This window comes from Megalobrama amblycephala, linkage group LG5 (genome assembly GCF_018812025.1).
Source record: "Megalobrama amblycephala isolate DHTTF-2021 linkage group LG5, ASM1881202v1, whole genome shotgun sequence".
Classification (NCBI taxonomy): Eukaryota; Metazoa; Chordata; class Actinopteri; order Cypriniformes; family Xenocyprididae; genus Megalobrama; species Megalobrama amblycephala.
The window spans coordinates 2,185,546-2,211,332 of NC_063048.1; the positions used below are offsets into that span (position 1 = coordinate 2,185,546).

The window sequence follows — 25,787 nt, forward strand, 5'->3', positions numbered from 1 at the left end:
AGCAACTCGTTCAGTTTAATTGACAAGCTCTCAGTTCAGCACTCATTGCAGAAGACAGCACACACGTGAGGTCCGGAGAACCGTGATCACATGCACATCTCGTCACGCGCTCATCTGCATGCTTTAATAAGCCGGCTGGTGCGGGGAAGGAGCGTTTTAGCAGATTATCATCTGAAATTGAATAAATATGGTTGAAATAAATGCATGAGAGTCTGAAGCACACTCTGGTTATCAGCGTCCTCCTCTCACGCTCAGCACAGCTCTCATCTTCTCACTGGAGAATCAACATAAAACCACAACACGTCGGGTTTCTAGCTATCTGACTGCGGCGAAAGCAGAAAAACACAATAACAGCCTATCAGAACAGGTTGGATTTTAAACGTACAGCAATGTAGAGCAGGATTTTGGACCAATGAGATTTCGCGATGGGCGGGATGAAATGTGATTCCACTGACAGCAGGCCAAGAATAACCTCCTATTCACTTTAGTCAAGACAATTTCTATAGCGCTTTATATAATACAGATTGTTTCAAAGCAGCTTCAGGAGAATAACAGAACCAATGATGTAAACTTCATCACTTATGGAATGAGAAGACAATAGAAGAGTCGTTATTCAGCTTAGTTCAGTTCAATGTTGATTCAATACCAGAGTGAATCAGATACTCCATTTAAAACACAACATCCAGCTGTTTCACTTTCCAAACTTTCTGAAGTTAAATCATGTCACAGGACTCTTCGCTCACAGCTAAAGACTGTCATACAGTTTGATTTCAAATTAGCTGGAGGAAAACACCACCACACAAGCATCCGTGAACTCTTGGACCGTCAGACCTCTTTACCTTCCCTGTATCCTCTGCGTGTGGATGGAGCAGCAGATGAGAGCGGGCCGAGGTCGGGCTGATGGGATTCACTCAACGCTCTGAGCCGGTCCAACAAAACACACTCACTCCAGAGTCCATGATGGTCAGATGAGTCAGAAGCTGGATCTCAGGCAAACACACCTTAGGAAGGAGTTTTGTAGATTAGCTGAAGCAGGCGTTAGCAACATCTCTGCTGACGGTAGTGTTCAAAAGTTTGAGGTCTGTGATATTTTATAAAGGGGTCATTACATGAGAAATCAAATTTTCCTCGATCTTTTGGCATATAAGAGGTCTTTGTATCATTATTACATCCTGCAAGTTCCATAACTTAAAACGTCCTCGTCATCAATAAAAAAGCATTCATATAATCAAGCTGTACAAAGCTTTGATTGGAACAGAGGTGGCATGTGACGTCACACGGGCACAATCATTTGCATACGACTGCCTCTGGAGCAAGACAACAACGCCCACTTTTACATCATCACATTGTTAGCCCCGCCCACTAGTGGTCAGTCAATGAGCAGCGAGAGGATCTAAAGTCGTTGTTTATGATGAGATTGTATAATAACTAGATTGCGATGCGATGCCATGCAGACGTTGCGTTTGCATAAGCTGCCGACAAATCTCAATGTCAGGGAAAATGGATTCAGTTTATTTTTAACGAACGTCCTAGTCACGTTAGTGCTGACTTGCATGTTTGTACTGTACATTTTACCAGCGACTGTTTTGAGAACAAGTCGCAATACGAGACTGGCTATGCCCAAAAACTTTTGTTCAAAGATCAGGAATCAGCTGTTCTAGAATCAGCAAGGACCCTGCAAACTGAAAGTTTTTCATTTTTAAACCATTAATGACAGTTAAATTCATAATAAATAATCCTAGTCTTTTTACAATAACGCTCTCTATATAATGGCTGAAGCTGTCAATCACGTAGTTTATCTGGACACTTGCCAAAACTCCCATTATAGTGATGCTCTTACACTACACAATGAATCTCTTACTGTATATAAATTGTGTTTGCACTGTTAGTTATAGTGAAAGCATTTTGTAAGAGTGTGAAATTGTGTTGCAATGACGAGAAGTCTCTCAGTCTCACAGCAGACACGCCCCTTAAAACAGAGCGTTCAGATCAGAGGCCTAAAACCAGGGTAGGAAATAGCCATTTATTTCTAAATTATGACCATGAAATCAAAAACGCATTTTGATTGGTATGACTGTCGTTACCAATCAAAACGCGTGTTCATTTAAATAGAACGTGTGGACTTTTTACACCATTTGTCCTATTTCCATTTAGCAAAACTCTTTTTTTTTTTATTAACAACTACACACCCCTCATCCCTAGTGCATTTACACTTTATGAGCACATGCGTTCCCTGGGATCGAACCCACGATCATATGATCACATGATTGCATATAGTTATATAACACAATGCTCTGCCAATTGAGCTACGCGAAACCACAAATATGACGCAGATAAAAGGGAATAATGCATTAAAATGAAAACGTCCTGTTGTCGATAGGGGCGCAACTTTAGTAAACCTTTAGTAAATCTTATGGGTCAGGGAAGTGACAAACGACCTATATGGGTGAAATGGTTGGAGAACATGTTGGAGGAAATATTATAAAACAATAATTAAAAAAAAAAAAATCAATTTCATGACCCCTTTAACGATCCTGACAGAAGTCTCTTATCCTCACCACCAGGGTTATTATTAACTATTAACGACAACTAAAAGCAGAACTAAAACCATAACATTTTCATTACTTAAAAAAATTAAAACTAAAATAAAAATGTATATTAAAAAAATATAGATTTTATTTCAGCTAGTTGCTTGCCAATGCAGCATTTCTCACTTTTTAGTTTTAAGTACTATATAAGTAAAACAAAAAAAGGTGCCATCGAACGTTTTTTTACAAGACGTAATATAAGTCTAAGGTGTCCCCTGAATGTGTCTGTGAAGTTTCGGCTCAAAATACCCCATAGATTTTTATTTTATTTTATTTTTTTTTAACTGCCTATTTTGGGGCATAATTAGAAATGCGCTGATTCAGGCTGCGGCCCCTTTAATTGCTCGTGCAATTAAATGATCCTTCAGAAATCATTCTAACATGATGATTTGCTGCTCAAGAAATATTTATGATTACGATCAATGTTGAAAATAGTTTATATTTTTGTAGAAACTGATAAATTTTATTTCTCAGGATTCTTTGATGAATCGAAAGTTCAAAATAACAGCATTTATTTGAAAGAGAAACTTTTCTAACATTATAAATGTCTTTACTGTCACCTTTATAAAAGTATTCATTTCTTTTGAATGGTGGCAGTGTGCACGACGTTCACAATACGATATTCTGGAGTGATTAACTGAAGAAAGGACAGTCCAGCTGAAGGAAATGAGAAAAGTTCACAACAGTGGCATTTAAACCGAAACAAACGAGAGCAGCTACACACAATAGCTGACGTGTAAACCCGCTTCAGACAGACAGAGGCAAAATTAGGGAATGCTTTTAAATAATGACTTTTAAAAGAGGTTGTTAAGGAAAAAGCAGAGTGGAGAAGAAAACGAGAGTTATTATTACAATCAGTGAGCGGAATAATGGCACAACAGACGCGGAGCAGCGTTTAATCAGCTCAACCCGTCCAACATCTGCCAGTGACCCGGCAGAAACACCACACTTCTGCACGCCTTTCACCATTATCTCAAACGCTCGGCCACTCCAACTGGAAATGACTGTCGAAAATATTCTCTGATAAAAATCACCAACAGACACAAATCCATTCCGATGTCTCTCCTTTTCTTGTTCCTGTGAACGCGGGACTGAAGCATGAGTGTTTCAGCACATGATCCGTAATCATCACTACATCCTCATTTTGTACTGTTTTTAGCAGGCGTTGTGTTTGTGTGTGAGTGTGTGTTACAGCGAGTCTGATGAAACACTGTTATCATATAAATATCGCTGCACTCTTGACTCCAGGAAGCAGCTTTCTGAACATCTGACTCACACACAGCCGATTTACAGTAAATGGGACGCGTTCAAACTTCCCTTCAGTGTCTGTCCTTGCAGAACACACGCAGATCTACAGCTGGACTGTGGGAAAACCGTTTTCACAACCAGACTGCTTTTATATAGGTTTAGATGAAAGCAAAGATGTCTGAAATGTACATCTAATTCATGGAAATACTGAATAATAACCCTATTAAAATTACAATAATTATTACATTTAAAAATAAAAACACTAGTAACAACATACCACACCAGGGTCTTCTGTGCCAATTCTGGGTGGCTCATCTTACCCCACAGGTCTGGTTTTACTAAAACTTTTTACTCCACAAATCCCTCATTAACAAATAGACACAAAAAAACTTTCATCAACATAACACAGTGTCATAGATCACTATTTTCCAGAGACAAAATTAGATCAATTAACTTAAACTGTTTCGACTGACTATATCACACAAATGTTGATATTCAGATGAAATTACAAAATTAAAAATAGTGTAGCTAGCTATTAACTAGGGATGTCCAGATCCGATCACGTGATAGGAAATCGGGCCCGATCACGTGGTTTCAGACTCGATCGGAATCGGACGTTACCTCCCGATCAGGACTCGGATATATATGTATATATATTCTCATTACTTTTAACACATCTATAGTGATGCGGTGGCACAGAGTTAGGCCTGTTTCACACTGCAAGCGTAAGCGGCGCGTGAGCAGCGCATATTTTTTTCAGCGTGCATGTCAACCAACGGATGCATTCACACAGGCAGCAGGAGCAGCTCGAGCGTCAGGCAGGAGCGTCGCGTAAGCAGCAGTGCCGCGATCGTCTCGGCACAGAGTCTGCGCTGCTGACGCTCAATTAAAGTGAAAGCACACTTTTGATGGACAAAATAAATAGAATTTCACACAAAAAAAAGTGTTAAAAATGCACAGAATAAGCATGTCTAATGTGTTTTAACAAGAATTTGAGTATGACAAAAGAAAATTAAGAATCAAAAATTAGTATTGGAGATTTACCCATTAAACTTGTTTTTATTTATTCAGTTTGGGTTAAAGTATGGTGTATTATAAAAATCTAACGTAAACTAGCCAGAAAATATGATTATAGTTATATAGATATTATTTTAGTTATTACACAGACTGCAGCATACCCAAATCAAACCAAATATATTTGTTTTTATATTAGACTTTTTTATATTTACTGTTGCACTAAAGTGAAGTGAGGTGAAGAATTTATGTTATTTATTACTTGATTGATCAAGCTACCTCACAGAAGTGCTCTGTTTGTTAACAGAGTTGTTGAATGTTAAAATAAGGTGAATTAAATAAAAAAATAAGGAACATCCTGGATCTGTTTTTTCGCTCTTCTTTATTCTTTTTTTATGTATTATAGAAGTATCGGATCGGGACTCGGTATCGGTAGATACTCAAAATCAATTGACTCGGACTCGAGGGCAAAAAAACCTGATCGGGACATCCCTACCAAAAGTGCTGAGAGATTTTGTTTCAACTATGGTCAGGAGAAAAAATTAAGGTGTGTGTGTGGGGGGGGGGTATGTAACCCCATGTTACCCTACTACACACACACACACACACACACACACACACAGTATTTCAATCAAATGAATTGAATTGATTAAAGTGTGCAGTAAGGAAATACACTTTAGTCATGCCTTAATGTACACATAATGTCAACTTTAAAATATATTTTTAAATGTGAGATTTAAAATTGATACTCAATAACCTTTTCATAACAATTTAATGAACTTGAGAAGAACAATACAATCAAATTAATTTAGTCCCCATTTACTGACTAACATTTTTTATTATTATTATTTTTACTATATATATATATATATATATATATATATATATATATATATATATATATATATATATATATATATATATAATTTTATTTTTTATTTTATTTTTTTTTTCATATATATTTATTTTTCAAACAGGTTTTTCTTGAAAACTTCTTCTCATCTGTCAATGAAACAGCTAGCCCCGCCCCAAACTCACATGATTGGTTCAGTCTGACATGTCAGGCGGCTCAATCAAGTGCAATAGTGTCACCCCCTTTTTCAGCAGAGCTGTTTCCGGAAGTATTTATTCCAATCATTTCTCCCATAGGGATTAAAAAAAAAAAAAAAAAACTCATTAAAGCGTTATAATCCAGCTATGAGGACAATCATAACAGTACAAACTTGGATTTGAACCAAAAAGTATTTGAAAATCAGACAAAAAAAAAAAAACAAAAAAAAAAAAAAACAGCCTCTGAAAGAACTACAATCCCATGAAGCATTGCAAACAGCATAATCAAATAAAAAAAAAACAATGGGAAAATATAAAACTATTAATTTAATAATGTTGATTATATACATACACACACACACACACACACTATATTATATATATATATATATATATATATATATATATATATATATATATATACTTAAAAAAAATATAATTTATATATATATATATAAATTATATATTTTTTTAAGTTAACTTGCAAAATATGCATTTGTGTTGTCAAAAGTGTTGACTTTGATACCACTGTGATGCTTTGAGCACTGTTGAGCAGATTCGTAAACACCTCTGATTGGCCTTTGTATTCACGCGCTCTTCAGAAATGTCTGTGATTGGCCATTGAGTTCACGCGCTCAACAGATATGTTTGCGATTGGCTACAATGATCAAAGCTTCAAAAACATGTTGTAAATAGACATCAATGATGCTCTTCACTGAGCGCTTGCACAGATAAACAGGACCGGTCCATTGATGGACACCTGCTTTCAAACACTCCCGCTTTCAAATTCAAACATTTCTGTGTGCTTTCAAATGCTTCCATGCATTGATCATTGTAGCCAATCACAGACATATCTGATAAGCGTGTGAACACAAAGACCAATCAGAGGTGTTTACGAATTCGCTCAAAGTGTCACATTTTTAAAATTTCAGTATTGACTTGGTATCAAAGTTGATACTTTTGTCAAAACTAGTATGCATATAAATACAAACATGTAAGTATTTTGAGAGTGTATAGTGAGACTGATTTAATTACGTCATTCACAGTATATCATGGGAGTGGGTGTAGCTGAAAGATCTCTTTTGGCATGTTTTGCTTGTTCAAACTCTCGGATTGGTGGAACTTTCTGTATAGCATCATGGGTAATGTAGTTTTTCACCATGAATTCCACTGTTCAACACAATTATTTTAAAACTAAGCTAAAATAATGTGGGCTGATGGCTTTAACAGAAGCAAATACCGTCGACTAACAACCTCGAAGCTCTGTATTTAACTGTTAAAAAATTATCATTAAAAATCCATTTCCCTATGGAGAAAATGAATGGAGTTTTTACTTCCAGAACCGACTGTTGCACTCTCTCACAAACTATCTGAATGTCTGAGCGTTAAGTGCAGACTGCTGTATGAAGCGTGAACTCTGACAGTGCAGGAAATTCATATAACATACACTTTTAAAAAAAAATATGATCATGTGTGTGTTTTCTTCACAAGGGGCGATTTAGAACTTTTAGATTCAAGCCTAAAAAACAAAAAAATCCTGCCAAAATTATATATTTTACATTCACAATATTGAATAATCATATTGAAACCGAAACAAATTAGATCTGGATCTCTAACACTGCAAAAAAATGATGTTCTTCCTCAGTATTTCTGTCTTGCTTTCCAGCAGGAATATATAAACATTCTTAAATCAAGATACTGAAGCAAAATGACTGAAGATATTAAGTAAAAATGTATAAAAATTAAGTGAGTTTTTGCTTAAAAAAAGAACAAATATCTGCCAATGGGGTCAGACAAATAATGGTGTTTTCCCTTTGAATTAAGTAGACTTTTCCCTCTTGACAGCTGTAATAAGGTACAGCTAAAGGGATTGTCTATTGTTCTTCATGTAAAGCACAACGGCTCATTCTCTGATGGAGTAAATCTTCAACTCCCATACGAGCCAGTCGCCTGTTCATTTATTTCACCAATCCTAAATGACTGTGATTACATTAACTCTGGACATATTAATTACAACGAGGGCTCTCATTTTCATACGTGCAGCTGAAGCATCAGGAATTGCATGCTGTAATTAATGATTTCTCTAATGAGATTTCAATAATTGAGTGTGTTAAAAATAACGCATGTATTTCACATTGCTGTTGTTTCCTCTAGGAGAAATAAAAACCATTTCATTTCCATAAGTGAACGCTAGAAATGCCTTCATGCGGTTTGTTTGAGTAACTAGTCGTTATTTCTAGTACTCTTAAATGTCAACGAGTGTGTGGTGAGGTGGTCATCTATTAAACATCTCGTATGTCTCTCTTACTGACACATTTCAGGACAGCACATGCTGAGCTCAGCCCATTATTACCAGAACAAGCAGTGACACTGCATCCGCACGCCACCAAATTGGCAGATGCCGGCGAACAGGGACAAGAGAGAGAGAGAGGGAGAGAACAAAACACTGAGAGACTCTCAACAGCCGCTCCGATGGAAATGTTCCCACTTTATCAGCGAGTGTAATTGCTGTCTTGTTTGGTTAAGAGATTAGGAGGTTGAGTCTCTTTGTGTGGTCTTGCTGATTGTACAAACAGAGGGCAGAAAACGCTTAAAAACCCACAGCGGCGGCTCTCGACTCTCGACTCAGACCCCGGGCGGTGGAGCTGGAGAGGGAAACAATCGAGTGACTGAAGAGATTCGTTTCAAAGAGGCTCATGTCAAAAGCAAGCGCTAAAGCTAATGGTTAAGCACATACACGGACATGAGACGCTAGAAAAGCACTGAGACAGTTGCAGAGAATAATAATTCTCCAACAAATGTTGAGCAGTTATTCATGTGATCAGCATCACTACTCCAGAATGATCCTTCAGAAATCATTCTAATATGATGATTAGATGCTCAAGAAACATTTCTAATTATTAATACTGGGTTAAAAACAACCCAAATTGTGTTGAAAATGGACAAACCCCGCAATTGGATTGTTTTGACCCAGAGGTTGGGTTAAATGTTTGCTCAACCTGCTGGGTAGTTTTATTTAACAGAACTATTGATTAAAAATGACTGTATTGCTTGCTTAAAATTAACCCAAAGTATGTTGGAAATTAACATTTGTTTAAAGGGTTAGTTCACCCAAAAATGAAAATTCTGTCATTTATTACTCACCCTCATGTCGTTTCACACCCGTAAGACCTTCGTTCATCTTCAGAACACAAATTAAGATATTTTTGATGAAATCCGATGGCTCAGTGAGGCCTCCATAGCCAGCAATGACATTTCCTCTCTCAAGATCCATTAATGTACTAAAAACATATTTAAATCAGTTCATGTGAGTACAGTGGTTCAATATTAATATTATAAAGCCACGAGAATATGTCGAATCATAATTCGGATCGTGTGCCAAACTGCTGAAATCACGTGACTTTGGCGCTCCGAACCGCTGATTCGACACGCTGATTCATAACGCTCCGAAGCTTCATAAAGCAGTGTTTTGAAATCGGCCATCACTAAATAAGTCGTTATTTTGTTTTTTTGGCACACCAAAAATATTCTCGTCGCTTTATAATATTAATATTGAACCACTGTACTCACATGAACTGATTTAAATATGTTTTTAGTACATTAATGGATCTTGAGAGAGGAAATGTCATTTCTGTCTACGCAGGCCTCACTGAGCCACTGGATTTCATCAAAAATATCTTAATTTGTGTTCTGAAGATGAACGAAGGTCTTACGGGTGTGAACGGCATGAGAGTGAGTAATTAATGACATTATTTTCAAGTTGGGTTGAAAATGGACAAACCCAGCGGTTGGGTTAAATGTTTTCCCAACCTGCTGGGATAGTTTTATTTAACTGTTGTTTTAAAAATGACTACAAGACTGACTTAAAATGAACCCAAAATATGTTGGAAATTAACATTTATTAATACCTTTAATAAATGAGCATATATTGATAAGTTTAATGAATAATTATTACATAATAAACATTTATTAAATTGCTTATATTTTGATTATTATTGTTGCCAGTAATTATGTGTCTGATTTTTAATTTCCAACATATTTTGGGTTCATTTTAAGTCAGACATATAGTCATTTTTAAAACAATAGTTGAGTTAAATAAAACTACCCAGCAGGTTGGGCAAAAATTTAACCCAACCACTGGGTTTAACATTTTCTTGAGTGTACAGAAGAACCATTTTTCGTTAGCGTGAAGAACCTTTTAACCTTTTGTTCAGTGGAAAGACTCCATGGATGTTAAAGGTTGGATCCATCGATCCCAAGAAAGAACCTTTTTTTTTTTTTAAGAATGAAAGCGAGAGCAGGAACATCAGGCCGCCGCGGCGAACCTCTCTCTCTTCTCTTTTCTTCTCTTCAGCGATCAGCGGCCCTCTTGTCACAGCGTCTCAAATCACTGTGACAAAGCTGGAGGATCATGTCTGATATCGTCAGATGGCCTGGAAAATTAAAAACCCAATTAAAGGAGCGGCGCGGGGGTCAGCTCTTCTGCATATCAAAAGACCTCCTCTGGCTATTCTGCTCAAATGATATTCGTTAACAGCTCACTTTTCCCGGCTGCAGCCGCCCAGCACTTAGAGAGTAATAAGTGCTTTCCAGCTCCGACCCGCTGCAGAGCCTCTCCTCAGCCGACGGGTCATTACCAAACTGTCATTTTTAGCCCTTTTCTGCTCCGCAGACCCGCACAAAGGTCTCGCAGACCCAGAATTAATGTGAAAATCTGATGACACGAGAAATGGCGTAGAAGAAGTAGAAATGGAAAGGAAAAGCTTTATTTGTTCTAATAGCACAATGATAACGTTAAAAGCCGCTCAGTCAAGAAACGCCACGTTTGTTTGGAGAGACTCTTGCTCTGGCAGCATAATCACGTTTCATTGATTCTTGTACAGTGGGGAGGAATGGCCGCCGGGCTTAATGGGATTCATCTGGCTGCGGAGCATTAATATTCAGTCTAATGTTGCTGATAACAGGCTCAGGTCATGAAGAACGGCCGGGCAGGAATCACAAACACAAGCCCTTCGTCGACGGCCGTATTCTGACGCTACAGCGACGTGAAACGCAGCTTCAAGACAATAACTTCAGTCGTTTTTCAGAGTGCTCATGAAATCTTCTGCTACATTGCAAAAATCATGTTCTTCCTCAGCATCAGTCTTGTTGTCCAGTACAAATATCTAAACGTTCTTAAATCAAGATACATTTACTGGAGATATTGTTTAATGAAATATTAAGAATTGTTTATTGAAAAAATAATAAATCTAAAGTGACTTAGTAACAAATATCTGCCAATATAGGGTATGAAAAATATATAGTTTATATACTAACATTTATGATTAAAACAACAACAAAAACAAAAAAAATCTGCCATTGGGGTCAGAAAAATAAACAATTTAAATGGAAACCAAAGTACTTTTCTGACTTTTTTTGTTCTTGATTTAAGCTTAAACTCACTTCACTTTGACACATTTTTCATTAAACAAGACTCAGTATCTTCAGTCATTTTGCTTCTCCAGTAAATGTATCTTGATTTAAGAATGTTTGTGCTGGAAAACGCCGAGGAAGAAGATGTATGAACAGACTAAACGCGAGCTCACATTAAGTGCCCTTTTTCATCCAAAGATTGTTTTTTTTTCTTCTTTTCAGCTTTTTTTCTTTTATTCAAGCAATTGACAAGTCAGGTCTTTTAGCCTCATCTCATTTACATTTAATGGCATGATAATACACATTAGCAGACTATTTTAAATAATTACATCCTCACAACCCTCTCCCCCCTGCAACCTTTTTCTCCAAATGTGCCTTTTTCTCTCTCTTTTTTCTAGAACTTTCATATTTCAAAGTGCAATAATAGCAAGTGCTTCTGTCATGGAAACAATATCTAATACGTGAGCAGAAAAGGGAAGCAATTTTCCAACGGTGACTGGGGGTGAATAGGACATTAAGTCCTTTTCTCTGCTGCTGTTGGGTATTTTCTCTGTCAGTTGACGAGGGTTGGCTGTGAATGCCGGGGAGTTAAAGACGGCAGCGGTGACAGCTCACCTGTCAGAGCAGCCCGAGCCCGTTTCATTCCGCCTAAAATTGGAAATATCCCAGCTGCGAGACGGGAGAGGGCTGGAAAATCATCCCGAGCCGTTCATGCTAAGAAGCGTATGCACACGCCGCTGCCTGCGTTAACAAGCCGAGAGATGGAGTGAGATACGGAGGGGCTGAAGAGAGAGAGAGAGAGAGACAGCAGAGACGAAGGCTTGTTGACAGACAAATACTGCACCGTCAGCAGAACCACACGGACCATCAACTATCAAACCAGTGAGAATTGATCACCTACAGTTTGGCAGACTTATAGATACAGAGTCAATGATAGCTGACAAATAACATGAGCATCCAGATTTTAAGGGAACATGTCTGTTTTAAACACCTTTTTGGATTTTTCAACAAATCAATTTGTAACATTACAAATACTGGTTACATTTCTGTAACAATTGTGTCTTGTTCCATCTGGTTACTCTAGAAATAACTATAAATTATGCATAAATACATGCAACTAACCCTAAACTTGACCCTAATCATATTCCTAACCCCTTAAATAAGTACAAGTAGTTCATTAATATTACTCAGTATATAAATGTATAATTACTCTGTAACAAAGACGCCTCAAAATAAAGTGTAACCTTTAAGGTGATGTTGTTACAGAGTAATTAAGGGCTGAGTAATATTAATTAACTACATGTACTTAACATAATATTTTGAGTTTCTGTTGATTAAACCAGTCACCTTCATCGTATTAACTCAAATTTTTAATTTTAACTTACTTTTTTTAAGTTAAACCAACAATTCTTTTTTTACAGTGTAGGGTTAGGGTTATGGTTAATTGCTCATAAAAATGCATCATTTACTGTTATCAGTAAAGTATGGGTTATGGGTTATTATTATAACTAAAACCATAAAATAAAAAAAATACTGAAATTTATGTTATTTCAGCTAGTTGCTGAATTTCTCAATTGATGTTATAACCATTTAAACATTAAAAAAATTTGAAACATCCACAGTTTCAAATTTAACTTATGTATAAAAATATTAGAGTATGGCACAAAACATTTGTGAATAAAGCAGCATTTCCATCCCATGTGTTCAAGAGAACAAAATCGTCACTTCCTGTGAAATTGCCGCAAAATATCAGTAATAAAAATGGAAGTTGCTGCAATCGAGCTCTTTTTTCCTCCATCATAAATGAGTTCGTCTCAGAGCGTCAGACGAAACACAATAAACGCTGTCATGTTCTCTTGCGTTCGGATGCTGGTGTTTGTGAACACAATCGTGTGAGACGCTTCTGGAGGGAATTAAACCAAATCATTCTGATGACAGACTTTGACTCAGACGTTTCAGAACCACCAAACCAACATTTGAGATGCTGTGATATGATTGGTCCGCTGGTTATTCCAGTTATCCAATCACAGCCTCTGTTGAGGCAAAGTCACATGAGGGTCATTCCGTGTCAACTCAACCAGGCTCAATTTTTTTATTTTGTTAATTTTTTTCTGTAGAAAGACAAACATAAATAGTGATGAAAGCCAAAATATTAAATGTCACAGATGTATATTAACTGAGTAATCCACTATTTTGTAGAGGGTGTCAAAATGACAATTTTCACCTGAGATTTGGATGCAATTTTCAGGGGTGTAAAAATGACTTCATAAAGATGGCAGCATCATTATTTTATTTTATCACAGAGATTGGTAGATCTATTAGTAAAATCTGTTGACTTTAACAATCTTTGTTTCATTATATGCCAACAGTGACGGTTCAAAAATGGGAAAGAAGCACTTCTTGTGTTTTTTGCCTCAAGTTTGCATGCCTGTAACTCAAGAAGTATTAAAGATATCTTAATATCCTTTCAGATTCTGATTTTTAACAAACTTTCCTTTTGGTATCTTCATTTTAAAGGCCCTCAATGGTTCAATCCCCAGAGATATGGAGATCTTAATGTGGCTCCGTGAGTAAATTGGTAAATTGTACACATTTTCAGTGGTCAAAAACCAAATGTGGGTCACTTTGCATACAGCTGATACTTTTTTTCTTTTAAAGAGGAATATCTGAAGAACAAATAATGTTGAAACTAGAAATGTATCATGTTTTTCTATCAGCTCAATTGCATAGCACATACCGGAGTGGCATAAATATTTATTTTCTAAAGTTGTCATGCCTGTAACTCTAGAAGGAGATATTACGATATCTTGAATACTTTTAGATTCGTATTATTAATGAACTTTTCTTTTGAAATTTTCATTTTAAGGCCCTATATAGTTCAGTCACATAGATATTGGGACCCCAATCTGACTCCATGTCCAAACTGTTGAATCAAAATCAAAATTTCGGAAACTTCCCTGGCTCAAATTTTGGTTGATTTGACATGGACTGACCCAAGAGGTTTTCTGTTGCGCATCGATGGATTTATTCAGTAAACGTGTTTCCATTGTAGTTTATGCGCAAATTTGCTTATCGGATAAAAAACTTTCCGCCTCATTTGAGATGCTGTTCAGCATTTTATGCACATTTTTAAATTTATGCGCATGTTGGTGTTTCTATCCAGAATTTTTTATGTTATATCCCAAAATTTGAATAAAAGCAGGTGGATGGAAACACAGCTACTGATTGACATGTCAAAACAGCAGTGCATCTCATAATGCCCAGAACGAATCTCTGTTTCAGCGTGTGTACAGTAGAAAGGTGTTTACTCTGTCACTCATATTCTCTGAGAGCGAGTCAGTCATGAGGAAGAATAATCACGGCTCCCACTCTGAATCTTTCCACTGTACTGGTCATACAAATTAAATTACTGCTGCAGTATGTGAGTAATTTTATGTAAATTACAGTGTTAATGTTCTGCGTGGCGCCGCTGCTGGCTGTGGACGTTTTATTGTTGTGTTCTGTGGTCCATCTGTAATGAACATGTACTGTATATCTTGCTCACTTCTGCCTCCTCCTCCTCCTCCTCCTCCTTCACAGCACAATCATATTTCTCTGGCCCTCTGTCGGTTTGGCTCGCGGCTGACACAATTAAACCCGTCAGAGATGTTATAGACGCGAGCTCAACGCCGACAGGCCTCTCGTTGCTGCTTTAGGACATGGGATCTGTTTGACTAAGTGAAGCACAGCAAAAACCATGTTCTTAATGAGCCAGAAAGAAACATCAATACATCCTCGAAAAGGACATACATCTTCCTGAGAAGGAAAACTGTCAGATTCTGAGGCTTGTTGTCAGAGAATATATCCTGAAGTGTATTTCATCTTGTGGATCTGGAAGATTTTTATTTATTTATTTATTTTTTTTTCCCACTTGAAATATCAGGAATGTGATGTTTTAAAAAAAAGACAAGGATACCTATACTATTACTGCAGTAAGAGACATTTAAGGCAAGACACTATTAGGTGAATAGGGTCAACATTTTAACTAATAGATTTGCCCAGTTAAATTAGACAAAAAAAGTTTTGCTAACGTTCCCATTAAGTTATGAAAACGTTATTTCTAAATGTTCTCTGAACGCTGAAAAAATCCAGTTTTTTTAAATGTTTTAAAAATGTTTTTTGCGAATGTTAAGGGAACATTCCATTTTATCATTCTTCAAACATTATGGGAACGTTCTGAAGGTTCTAAAACAGCAACATTCTAACAAGCAAAGTAGCAACATTTAAAAAATGTCTAAAACATTCCATGAACAATGTATAAATAACATAAACAAGTTTTCTGAAATGTTATGCTTAAATATGCAAATGAGGCATTATCTAATTAAACATGCACTAATTTGCATACATTTCCAGAACATAAATCTGAACAATGGATGAAGCCAGGTTCACAATTGTTGACATATTAAAGTGAAAAGTTTTTACAGAGGGGAATCTGGATTTTTATCATTCCATAAGTCAGAAAATACTGTCAACAGACATTTTCACCACGTTTTTAGGCGTAAAATGTTGATTATATCTGGTGAATGATATATGAACAAACCTTTAGAATATGATACGAATAAAAATGTAACGTTTGGTGTGTGTAAAGCTGCTGAAGTGGAGATTTCTGACTAAAAATCTACAGAAGCAAATAGATAAAGTGCGATAAAATAAACACTTAAATGTGTATGTGTTTTCTTTCCATTAGTCAGCACAGCAGACCAAAATCTCAAACCTGACCAGGGCATGAAAAAAACTGGTTTTGCCTGTAGTGTCTTGATGTAACAAACTCTAAAGAAAGGGAGAGATTTAATTTTATGTACAGTAAGAGGTGACACAGACATTAATAAAATATATCAGGTTAGTCCAGCTGTTTTTACATCATGTGCGGGTGAACACATTCACGTCTGAGTTATATGTTACGGCAGTTCCTCTCCTCACCAAGATTACAATTTATGTGCAAACGGGCGGCTGAAATTTACACCAGGTTTTTCTTGCAGTAATCTGTGGAATGAAGAAGTGTATCCTTGTATTTCATTAACTCCTGCCTAATGACATCAGCGCGTCTCCCCACAGGGGCTGCTGACGGAGCCGTCGTGAGCACCGAGCAGAAATTAATGCGCCGGGGTTAAACGCTGGAACTAACTCGTGTTTCAACAAAAGGCCAGCCATTACAGCGAGCCATAAAAACCATCAGATCCCTCTTGATTTCACACGCCTCGAGTTTCTGCTTTTTCTGTCATTTCGTCTTTTCATTTTCATCAAGTGTATTTGCTCATCAAAAAATGATAAGAAAAGGTTCTGTGTGGAACCGTAAAGGGTTCCGTCAGACGCTTCATACACAGAACCTTTTAAGGGTTCCCATCGTTTTATGGATTTTGTTTTAATTAATTAGGGGTCAAGCCCTGAAGGGCCCATAGAACTGTATGGTAAAAAGTTATGAAATTTGGCACACAGATAGAGGACAGTCTGAAGGTTACGATAGCAAATTTGGAGTCTCTACCTCAAACCCTCTAGCGCCACCAACAGTTCAAAGATTCACTCATGTTTATGCTCATAACTTCTGACACAAAGTCCTAGAAACAAAATTCTTTTTTTCCTCTGAATCCATGGCTCTTGCTGACTTGTCATGAAAATGTTTCCGCCATTTTTGGATTTTCCGAAAAACCTACTTTTTTCGAACTCCTGCTAGAGTGTTTGTCCAATTTGCACTGACTTTTGTATGTAGCATCTACTCAAACTCCAGGCAAAAAGTTATTAAAAGATTTTTGATCGGCTGATCCGTTCTCGTATATCGCTTCAACGAATTTGACGCAAAAATGGATTTGATGCTGTATCTTCACAATGATTTGGTGTATTGACACCAAACTTGGTATATGTTATTACATGCATGACTTGGGGCTACATGCACAGTATCGTCACAGCGCCACCTATTGGTGCCAAGATAGGAAAAATGTATATTTTTGCTTATAACTTTTGAATGCCTTGTCCTAAAATCATAAGGATGGTAATCTAATGCTGCGTTCACACCAGACGCGTCTTGCACGAATAAATCGCGCTATTCGCGCGTAGTTGGACGCTTGAACATTTTGAGTTTACTCGCTTCATTCGCGCGTGAAAATCCCTTCACAACAGACGCGAATTCACGTCATGAGAGGGGCTCTCCCGCTCCTTTATGTGTCCCAGACTCTCCCACTGCTTTCTGCACACTTCCTCTGAATAAACACAACTTGTCAGTGGGTTTAAATTAAATTACAGCGAATAAGCTCAATTGGTCGTCTTTAGTTGGCTTGTAGTCTTAATATATATATATATATATATATATATAAAATTGAGTAAAGACCGTTTTTTACAACTTATCAGATTGTCTGACCTCCTCACTCACTTTCTTTCAAACACGATCCTTTTTATTTCTGTTTCTATAAATGTATGAAGATCTACAGCGACGATGATTTTGTCCTCCATTGTTGTTTCGAATTTCTGCCTCAGCTCGCTACGTCACGTCACTACTAGAGCAAGCTCCTGATTGGTTAACGCGGCGCGGAAATTCACCAAAGTTCAGATTTTTCAACTTGCACGATTCGCGTCATTCGCGCCGCAGGATGTCAATTCGCGTCTTTGCATTGACTTAACATGTAAATCACTCGCGCTTACCGCTTCATTCGCGTCCGGTGTGAACGCACCATTAGATTCCTTGAGGCATGCTGAGTTAAACAATATCCAATTTTCTTTGGTCAGCCATTTTGTATTTTGTCATAAAATGATGTGTTTTACAAATGCATGAACATATTGTTCATGAAACTTGGTATGATTCATCGAGGCCATGTTCTGAGAGGACCTGTAAAGTTCCAGGTCAGCGCCCCCTAGTGGTCAAGAGATATGAAAATGCTTATAACACATAATAAATTCAACATATTGTCATTTCACTTACATCATTAGATTTGTCGGCTTATGCCGAGTCCTACGATACCAAATTTGCCGTATTCTACCACACTTACTGTCTGTCATATCGAATTTTATTCAAAACCTACTTTTTCGAACTCCTCCTACAAAATTTGTCCGATTTGTACGAAATTTGGTATATAGCATCTACAGACACTCATGACAAAAAAGTTATTAAAAGATTTTTGATAGACCCAACCATTGTTTTATACTGCGTCAACAAATTTGACTGCGAGCATGGCAAAATGGATATGCGGCTGTGTCTTTGCAAAAGTTTTGTGTATTGACAAGAAAATTGGTACATGTCATCACAGGCTTGACTTGAGGGTGCATGCAGCGCCACCTACTGCTCAGAAGTTATAAACCATGCTATTATGCTATAAGTGCTTTAACTGATGTAATTTAAACAGCTTCATCCTAACCTCATGATCACAGATATGCACAAATATTTCCTTTTCTGCCTTTATTCGACTTGTCCCTGTAATTGCTGCTTGCAGCTATATTTAATTTTGTTTTCATTTTAATTAAATTTTAAAAATTAAAACAACTTGTAAGCATACTTTATCACTAGAAAAAACTGAAATGACCTGTTAAACACATAAACACATAAAGTATTATGAGTCAAGAACACTAAAGTTCTATAAGAAAAATAAATAAAAATTTCTTTAAAGTGAGTTTCATGTCCACATGGATCAGGGTTTCATTGGTTTTTAATGATTCATTTCCGACAGGACAAAAAGATACTATGCAGAGCAAAGTTTTTCTCTGTAAATTCTGACAAAACCCTACTGTGTGTCTGGAGGACTGCGAGTAGAAAAGGCTTCAGTGATAACAGGTCTGATTCATACGCTCCCATAAAACGATACAGAATTAACGAGAAAGCCAACTGAACTGAAGCGGAAATGAGCTCGTCTAGCGAGGCTCCCGGTCCTGCTAATTGGAAGATCATTTTCATAAAAGCTTTCGACAGTGTCTGTCCTTCACTTTCTCCCTCTGCAGATGAACTGGAGCGCAGACTTTGCAGAAACTCAAAAGTCCACAGGTGTAATCGACTCGTTTTCCAGCCGTGTTTGTCCCCCTAATTAGCCGTTCCCCCTTGAGCTGTAACAAGGGCCCTAACGAGAGTGTTTTTTGCAGTAATAATCGCTGCAGATACCTGCGGGGTGAGAGCGCGCTGCTGTTTCTCATCCTGTCAGGCAAACTGTGGAGCGCTGGGGCTTAATGATCCTGAAAACAAGACTGGGGGTGAAGCGCGCCAGCCGTCCCGCCACTGCGTCTATGCGCACTTAATCTAGGTATTTCAATGTTTCTGCCGATTTTCCCCCTGTGCAAACGGGAAACAGTCACACCATCAGCGATGAAACATTTGGTAGTGCTGTTCTTGATTAGACGAGTATCAGAGCGAGATTCGACCAGCTGACAGCACTCCTGCATTGTCATTATTTCTACAGCACTTTATACAACACAGATTGCTTAAACAGGAACATAACAGTGCTAATGTTGCAAAGTGCATCAATTATGAAACTAATTCAATGCAGCTGTAAAGCAGCTCTACAGAAGACAATAGTGTCATTATTCAGATCAATTCACTTCAAGTTTTGCTCTCATCCAATAGCGTGAATGGTGTTAAATCTCTAATATTACTGAATATTAATTGTCTTTTAATCCTCCGATCAATAGATAAAACATGCTCTACAAAAAAAAAAAAAAAAAAAAAAAAGACTCATTTTCTGGTTTTGTAAAATGATGTCCATTAGAATGAGTTGAAACTTACAGCAAATCAGTAATATTTTGAGCCATATGCCATCGTTTTCCTGCTAAAGTCTTTATGAATGTATAGCTGGCTTTGTTACATTATCTTATTGACATTGCACTTAAAAAGGTTGGGTTAAAAACAACCCAAGCTGGGTTGAAAATGGACAAACCCAGCGGTTGGGTTAAATGTTTGCCCAACATGCTGGGTAGTTTTATTGAACTCAACTATTGTTTAAAAATGACTATATGTCTGGCTTAAAATGAACTCAAAATATGTTGGATATTAAAAATCAGACATAATTATAGAATCAACCAATAATAATCAAAAGCTGAACATTAATTAATCAGCAATTTATTAAATGTTTATTGTTTAATTATTATTCATCATACTTATTAATAAAATGTTAATTTCTAACATATTTTGGGTTAATTTAAGTAATTTTGAAACAATAGTTGAGTTAAATAAAACTACCCAGCAGGTTGGGTAAACATTTAACCCAACCGCTGGGTTAAAACAACCCAATCGCTGGATTTGTCCATTTTTAACCCAACTTGGGTTGTTTTTAACCCAGCATTTTTAGTGTACATTATTCTAATTTGCTGTAACTGCACATTAAAATGATCTATGTAATAATGAAAAATATAAACTATAACATTTTATGGCTACACTTCATTTTAAGGTGTCCTTTTTCTAGTGTAATTATGCATTCAAGTACTGAGTAATATTAATTAACAACATGTACTTACTATAGGACTAGGGTTAGTTGCATATATTTTTTTTTTTTTTAATGCAGCATTATGCAATTATTATTCTAATAGTCATCTATAAAATAAAACCTCACTCAAAATGTGCTGCAAATGCACTTATTAAGTAAATATCGCAATGATTTCCCCTCAAATCAGTCTAGCAGAAATTAAAAAATCCTTATTGTTGAGGCTGGTCTAGCTGTGATGTGCATCATGGGAATATGGCGACGAGGATAGAGAGAAGGATGGACGGATAAAGGAGGAGGAAGGCGTCACAGATGTGGTGTGGAGCCTGAGGCGTGAGGCGTCATTACCGTGAGAGTCTGATGAAGACTGCCACTGAGAGAAGAATATCTGGATGGGATCCTGTCTGTCCCCTGACGCAGGGCGTCCCGACCGCTCACTATCTGAAGGAAAGCTAAGATGAAGTACTTTGGTAAACAGCTGATAAGTTAAAAAAAGAGAATAAACACTTCAAGTATCTTCTTCCTCAGTGTTTCTGTCTTGTTTTCCAGAACAAATATCTAAACATCCTTAAATCAAGATACATTTACTGGAGAAGCAAAATGACTGAAGATATAAGGTGTTATTTTCTGAAAAAAAAATGTCTTAACTTAATTCAAAGGGAAACAATATCGTTTTTCTGACCCCATTAGCAGATATTTGTTCTTGTTTTAAGCACAAACTCACTTCATTTTGATGCATTTTTTCACAAAGCAAGACTTAATATCTTCAGTCATTTTGCTTCTCCTTGATTTAAGAAAGTTTAGATATTTGTGCTGGAAAACGAGACAAAAATACTGAGGAAGAACATCATTTTTTTGAAGAGATTGGATTGGGATTTCAGCATGTTAGTGTCATGATTTGTATATCTATGACATCTGACATATTATTGGGATTTTTCTTTCGAGAATCAGCCTCGAATGAAGGTTGAGAAATACTGGCTAAGACTTGGAAACATTGTGGGAATCACACTGGGAACAAAACATTTCTACAGTAAAAAAAAAAAAACAATTAAAAAGCATCAGAAATGCCTCCACACCATCATCAAACTAATTTCTTAAGAAAGGGCACGCATTAGTGGTTGTTATCAGATATGAACACAAAAAGTGAGTGCTAACCACCCGCCATCTGGCTCCCACCCAAGCCAGCGGTCGCAGAAGAGAACAATAGCGCTCGTTTGGATCATTTATCATGCTAGTGAGCTCAATTTACTTGTGCTTCCATGAGACCTGCTCATTAAGACTCTGAACAGCACTGGTGAACATTCACACAGGGTTCACACACAACTTCATCCCAATGAAAGAAGCGAACGGAGGCAATCCGGAGAGAAAGATTGAGTAGGTGTAGCGCTCGCTCTGAGCTATGGTAATGGAAGTGCAGCGGTTCGGCTGGAGCATGTGACTGAACTGAAGGCAGCAGATGTCTTGTGCGGAGGCTCTTTGTTGCCAAAGCAGCGGGAACCCGCACTTCTGTTGGCGCACTTCACACTGCATTCATTTGCCTGCCAGCTGCGAATTTAGCAGCAACTTTTCATCTCATCTGTCGGCACAGACACCAGCGCAAAGTTTTCACAATTAGCGAGATCCAAAAACAGACGCTAAAAAAGTGGTTGAACATTTAGTCGGCGTGTGGTAAAGTGCATCCTAAAACAGGCTGTTCTGAAGCACTATCACATATCTATACAGACTAGAAGATGGTTGGACCTTGAATTGAAGCAGACTCAACCACTAAAAAACAAAGTTTGCCTCTCAAGCAGGATCAAAGAGTTTTATCATAGACTGCTTTCACCTTCAAATAGATCATTCTGTCCCTAATTTCATTCCAAACCTCTAGGACTTTCATTTTCTGTGAGAGATTTTAAAGAATGTATTGGCCAGTATTTTTCATGCAAACACAATGAATAGAGACTTTCAAGTGCCCAAAAATTTAACGAAAGCCGCATAAAAGCATTCAAACTGTGGTCTAGTCCTGCACTATATTCCAAGTGTCTGCAATTCAGACACTGTAACCGAATCCTTTGGATGGTTTTCATGAACTGGATTAACTGAATCATTATAAAGATCTAAGTCAAAAGAACAAATAATTCATCACATGTTCATACACAAGTCATATATCAACCACTTTTATGATTTTCGTAGAATGTGTTTTTGCTGTTAAAAACACGAGACACTGGTCAATGGAAGGAAAAAAGTGCTAGGTCTGAAAACATGTTTTTTTAAAAAGTTGAACTTCTACTTGAGTGTCGCATTTTTTAGAACACTGTGTCGTGCGCAAGACACTGAAAAATATGCAAGACTGAAGCTCAATGGTTAAAGATGTACCTCTAGCGCGTGTTAATATTGAAAAACAATGGAAAAGTGCCGCAGTGGAATGGAAAAACATGTTGTGAACGGCCCCTTATGGTACTTTTTGACTTTTCAAATTCATTAAAGGATTAGTTCACTTCAGAATTTAAATTTCCTGATAATTTAATAATTCACCCCGATGTCATCCAAGATGTTGATGTCTTTCTTTCTTCAGTCGAAAAGAAATTAAGGTTTTTGAGGAAAACATTCCAGGATTTTTCTCCATATAGTGGACTTCACTGGGGTTCAACAGGTTGAAGGTCCAAATGTCAGTTTCAGTGCAGCTTCAAAGAGCTCTACATGATCCCAGACGAGGAATAAGAGTCTTATCCATTTCTAAAAAAAAAGTTAAAAAAATTATATACTTTTTAACCATAAATGCTCGTCTTGCACTGCTCTGTGATGCTCCACACATTACGTAATAACATTGGAAAGGTCACGCGTGACGTAGGCGGAAGTATCACAGAATGGCGGAAAACTCCATCACATTTTCTCCTCCAACTTCATAATCGTCCAACATTGTTGTATTACCTTTTTTTTGTAAAGGCCGTTTGACTTAGTCTTTGCACGTTCACTTTGTAGACACTGGATCTGTATTTCCGCCTACGTCACGCGTGACCTTTCCAATGTTATTACGTAATGCGTGGAGCATTTGTGCTTAAAAAGTACTCTTTTTTTTTTTTTTTTTTTTTAGGAATGAGCGATGGTTTCTCTAGATAAGACTCTTATTCCTCGTCTGGGATCATGTAGAGCTCTTTGAAGCTGCACTGAAACTGACATTTGGACCTTCAACCCGTTGAACCCCAGTGAAGTCCACTATATGGAGAAAAATCCTGGAATGTTTTCCTCAAAAACCTTCATTTCTTTTCGACTGAAGAAAGAAGGACATGAACATCTTGGATGACATGGAGGTGAGTAAATTATCAGGAAATTTTAATTCTGAACTAATCCTTTAACTTTCATTATTAGAAACAGTGTGTTCAGGGTTTTCACCTTTAGATTTGCACAGAAGAAACTCAAATGGGTTTTTGGGTGTTTTTACACAATAAAACAGACTGATTGTCACTTTGGACATTGAAAGATGCCTTTGTCTGTATAACACTTCTCTATTTTCTTCCCCCTGTCAAATAGCCATGATACGCTTCACATTTTTATGCCCTTCCCTCCATCTCGTTGACTCGCATGTACGTCATGGATTGCTTACCCTGCACAAATGCCTGCTACTTGTGGAAGTCGTGCAGTGGGTTTAAATGAAACACTCTGATCACTTGGAAATTGGATTTATTATTTTACAATCATCCTTTGAATTGTTTTATGCACTGTTTCTATAGGCCTATGTACACTTGGGCTGTTGGGGGAAACTTAAATAAAAAGATAACAATACATTTAACTATGATTGTGTACAAAACAGCCATCTTAAGGTTCAAGAATGATCCAGAAAATCTCAGAATAATTCAAATATAGAGTTGTGTGGAGTTGGGGGTAAATTGAGCATTATTTGCTGTGACATCACATCCGAATATGCACAATTCCCCTACTATGTGAAAAACTGTGAAATGAGTATCCAAATCCACTGAACAGTAGGTGAAATGAAATGTGCTACACACATATCTAGGACAGTCCAGTAAGGCCAAATTAGCATCACAAAGTGACAACAAATGTACTCACCATTCATTCATTTTGTATCGTCCTTTCGGTAAACAACTGCATCACGTGTTGCTGAACGGGTTCGCGGGTCGCGGAGTGTCACTCACGTTCGAAGCAATATGTTTAACGAATTTTCCTAGGCAAAATTCGGAAATTATCTTAAGAATCCACGATCCTGCATTTCACGTAACGACGAAAGATTTCCGGGTTCACAACGGACTCAAGTTGGTCACGTGGATTCGACGCGTCCATTAACCGAAAGCTGCTTTGAAAGTGATCATACATTTCTAAATTATTGACAACAGTTAATGGACTTTTTCGCCTAAATTTGACGGTTAAATAGCCGCATGATAACTAAATTAACTAGGCAAACACGCTAACGTTATCTGCTTCGGCTTCAGTTTGCGTTCACGAGATTCACACAGGAGGATCACTGGCAATTTTGAGGAAATTATCCAGAATCAGTATTGGCCACGTTCACACAGCAGCAGAATACGGTTGTCAATCCCAAAAACTGACAGTGTGAACGTGGCCATTGTTTGTAAGGGAAAATATGCTGATTCGCTCCATGCTTATAAAACCTAGCCTAAGCAACATGTAAAAAATATGCAGAAAAAAAAACATAAAACGTGCATATCACTGTACCCCTAAGACCATCATAACTGTGTCAAAGGTAAGAAATCTTAAAATATCATGTGATTTGACCTTTTTATGACGAGGCAAGGTTCATGCTGTATAAACACTTGCTAAACTTGTACTTCATTGATTCTTGAGATAAATGACAAAACATGTCCTACACACAAAAGCCCTCTTTATGTAAAAAAAATAAATAAATTCATCAAAATAAAAAGCTACATCTAAAGGGAAATCTGGATACTCAGGACATTCATTGCTTTTATTTTTAAATAATTTTGTTAGTATTAATTAAATTGCTCTATACTTGGAAAATATTACTTGGGTAAAGTTGGTTTTATATTCGCATATTCGGACTTCTGATAAATTCAGACTTTCCAATAAA

The 25,787-nt window shown here is 37.1% G+C and overlaps 1 long non-coding RNA gene across 1 annotated transcript; it reads right to left on the reverse strand.

Annotated features, from left to right (window-relative positions):
- Window positions 1–25,244, reverse strand: LOC125268296. Its single transcript, XR_007184864.1, has 3 exons — window positions 24,791–25,244; window positions 840–1,001; window positions 1–171 (listed from the first exon to the last, which is right to left on the reverse strand). It is a non-coding gene; the product is annotated as an uncharacterized LOC125268296 (long non-coding RNA).
- Window positions 25,245–25,787: the final 543 nt, after the last annotated feature.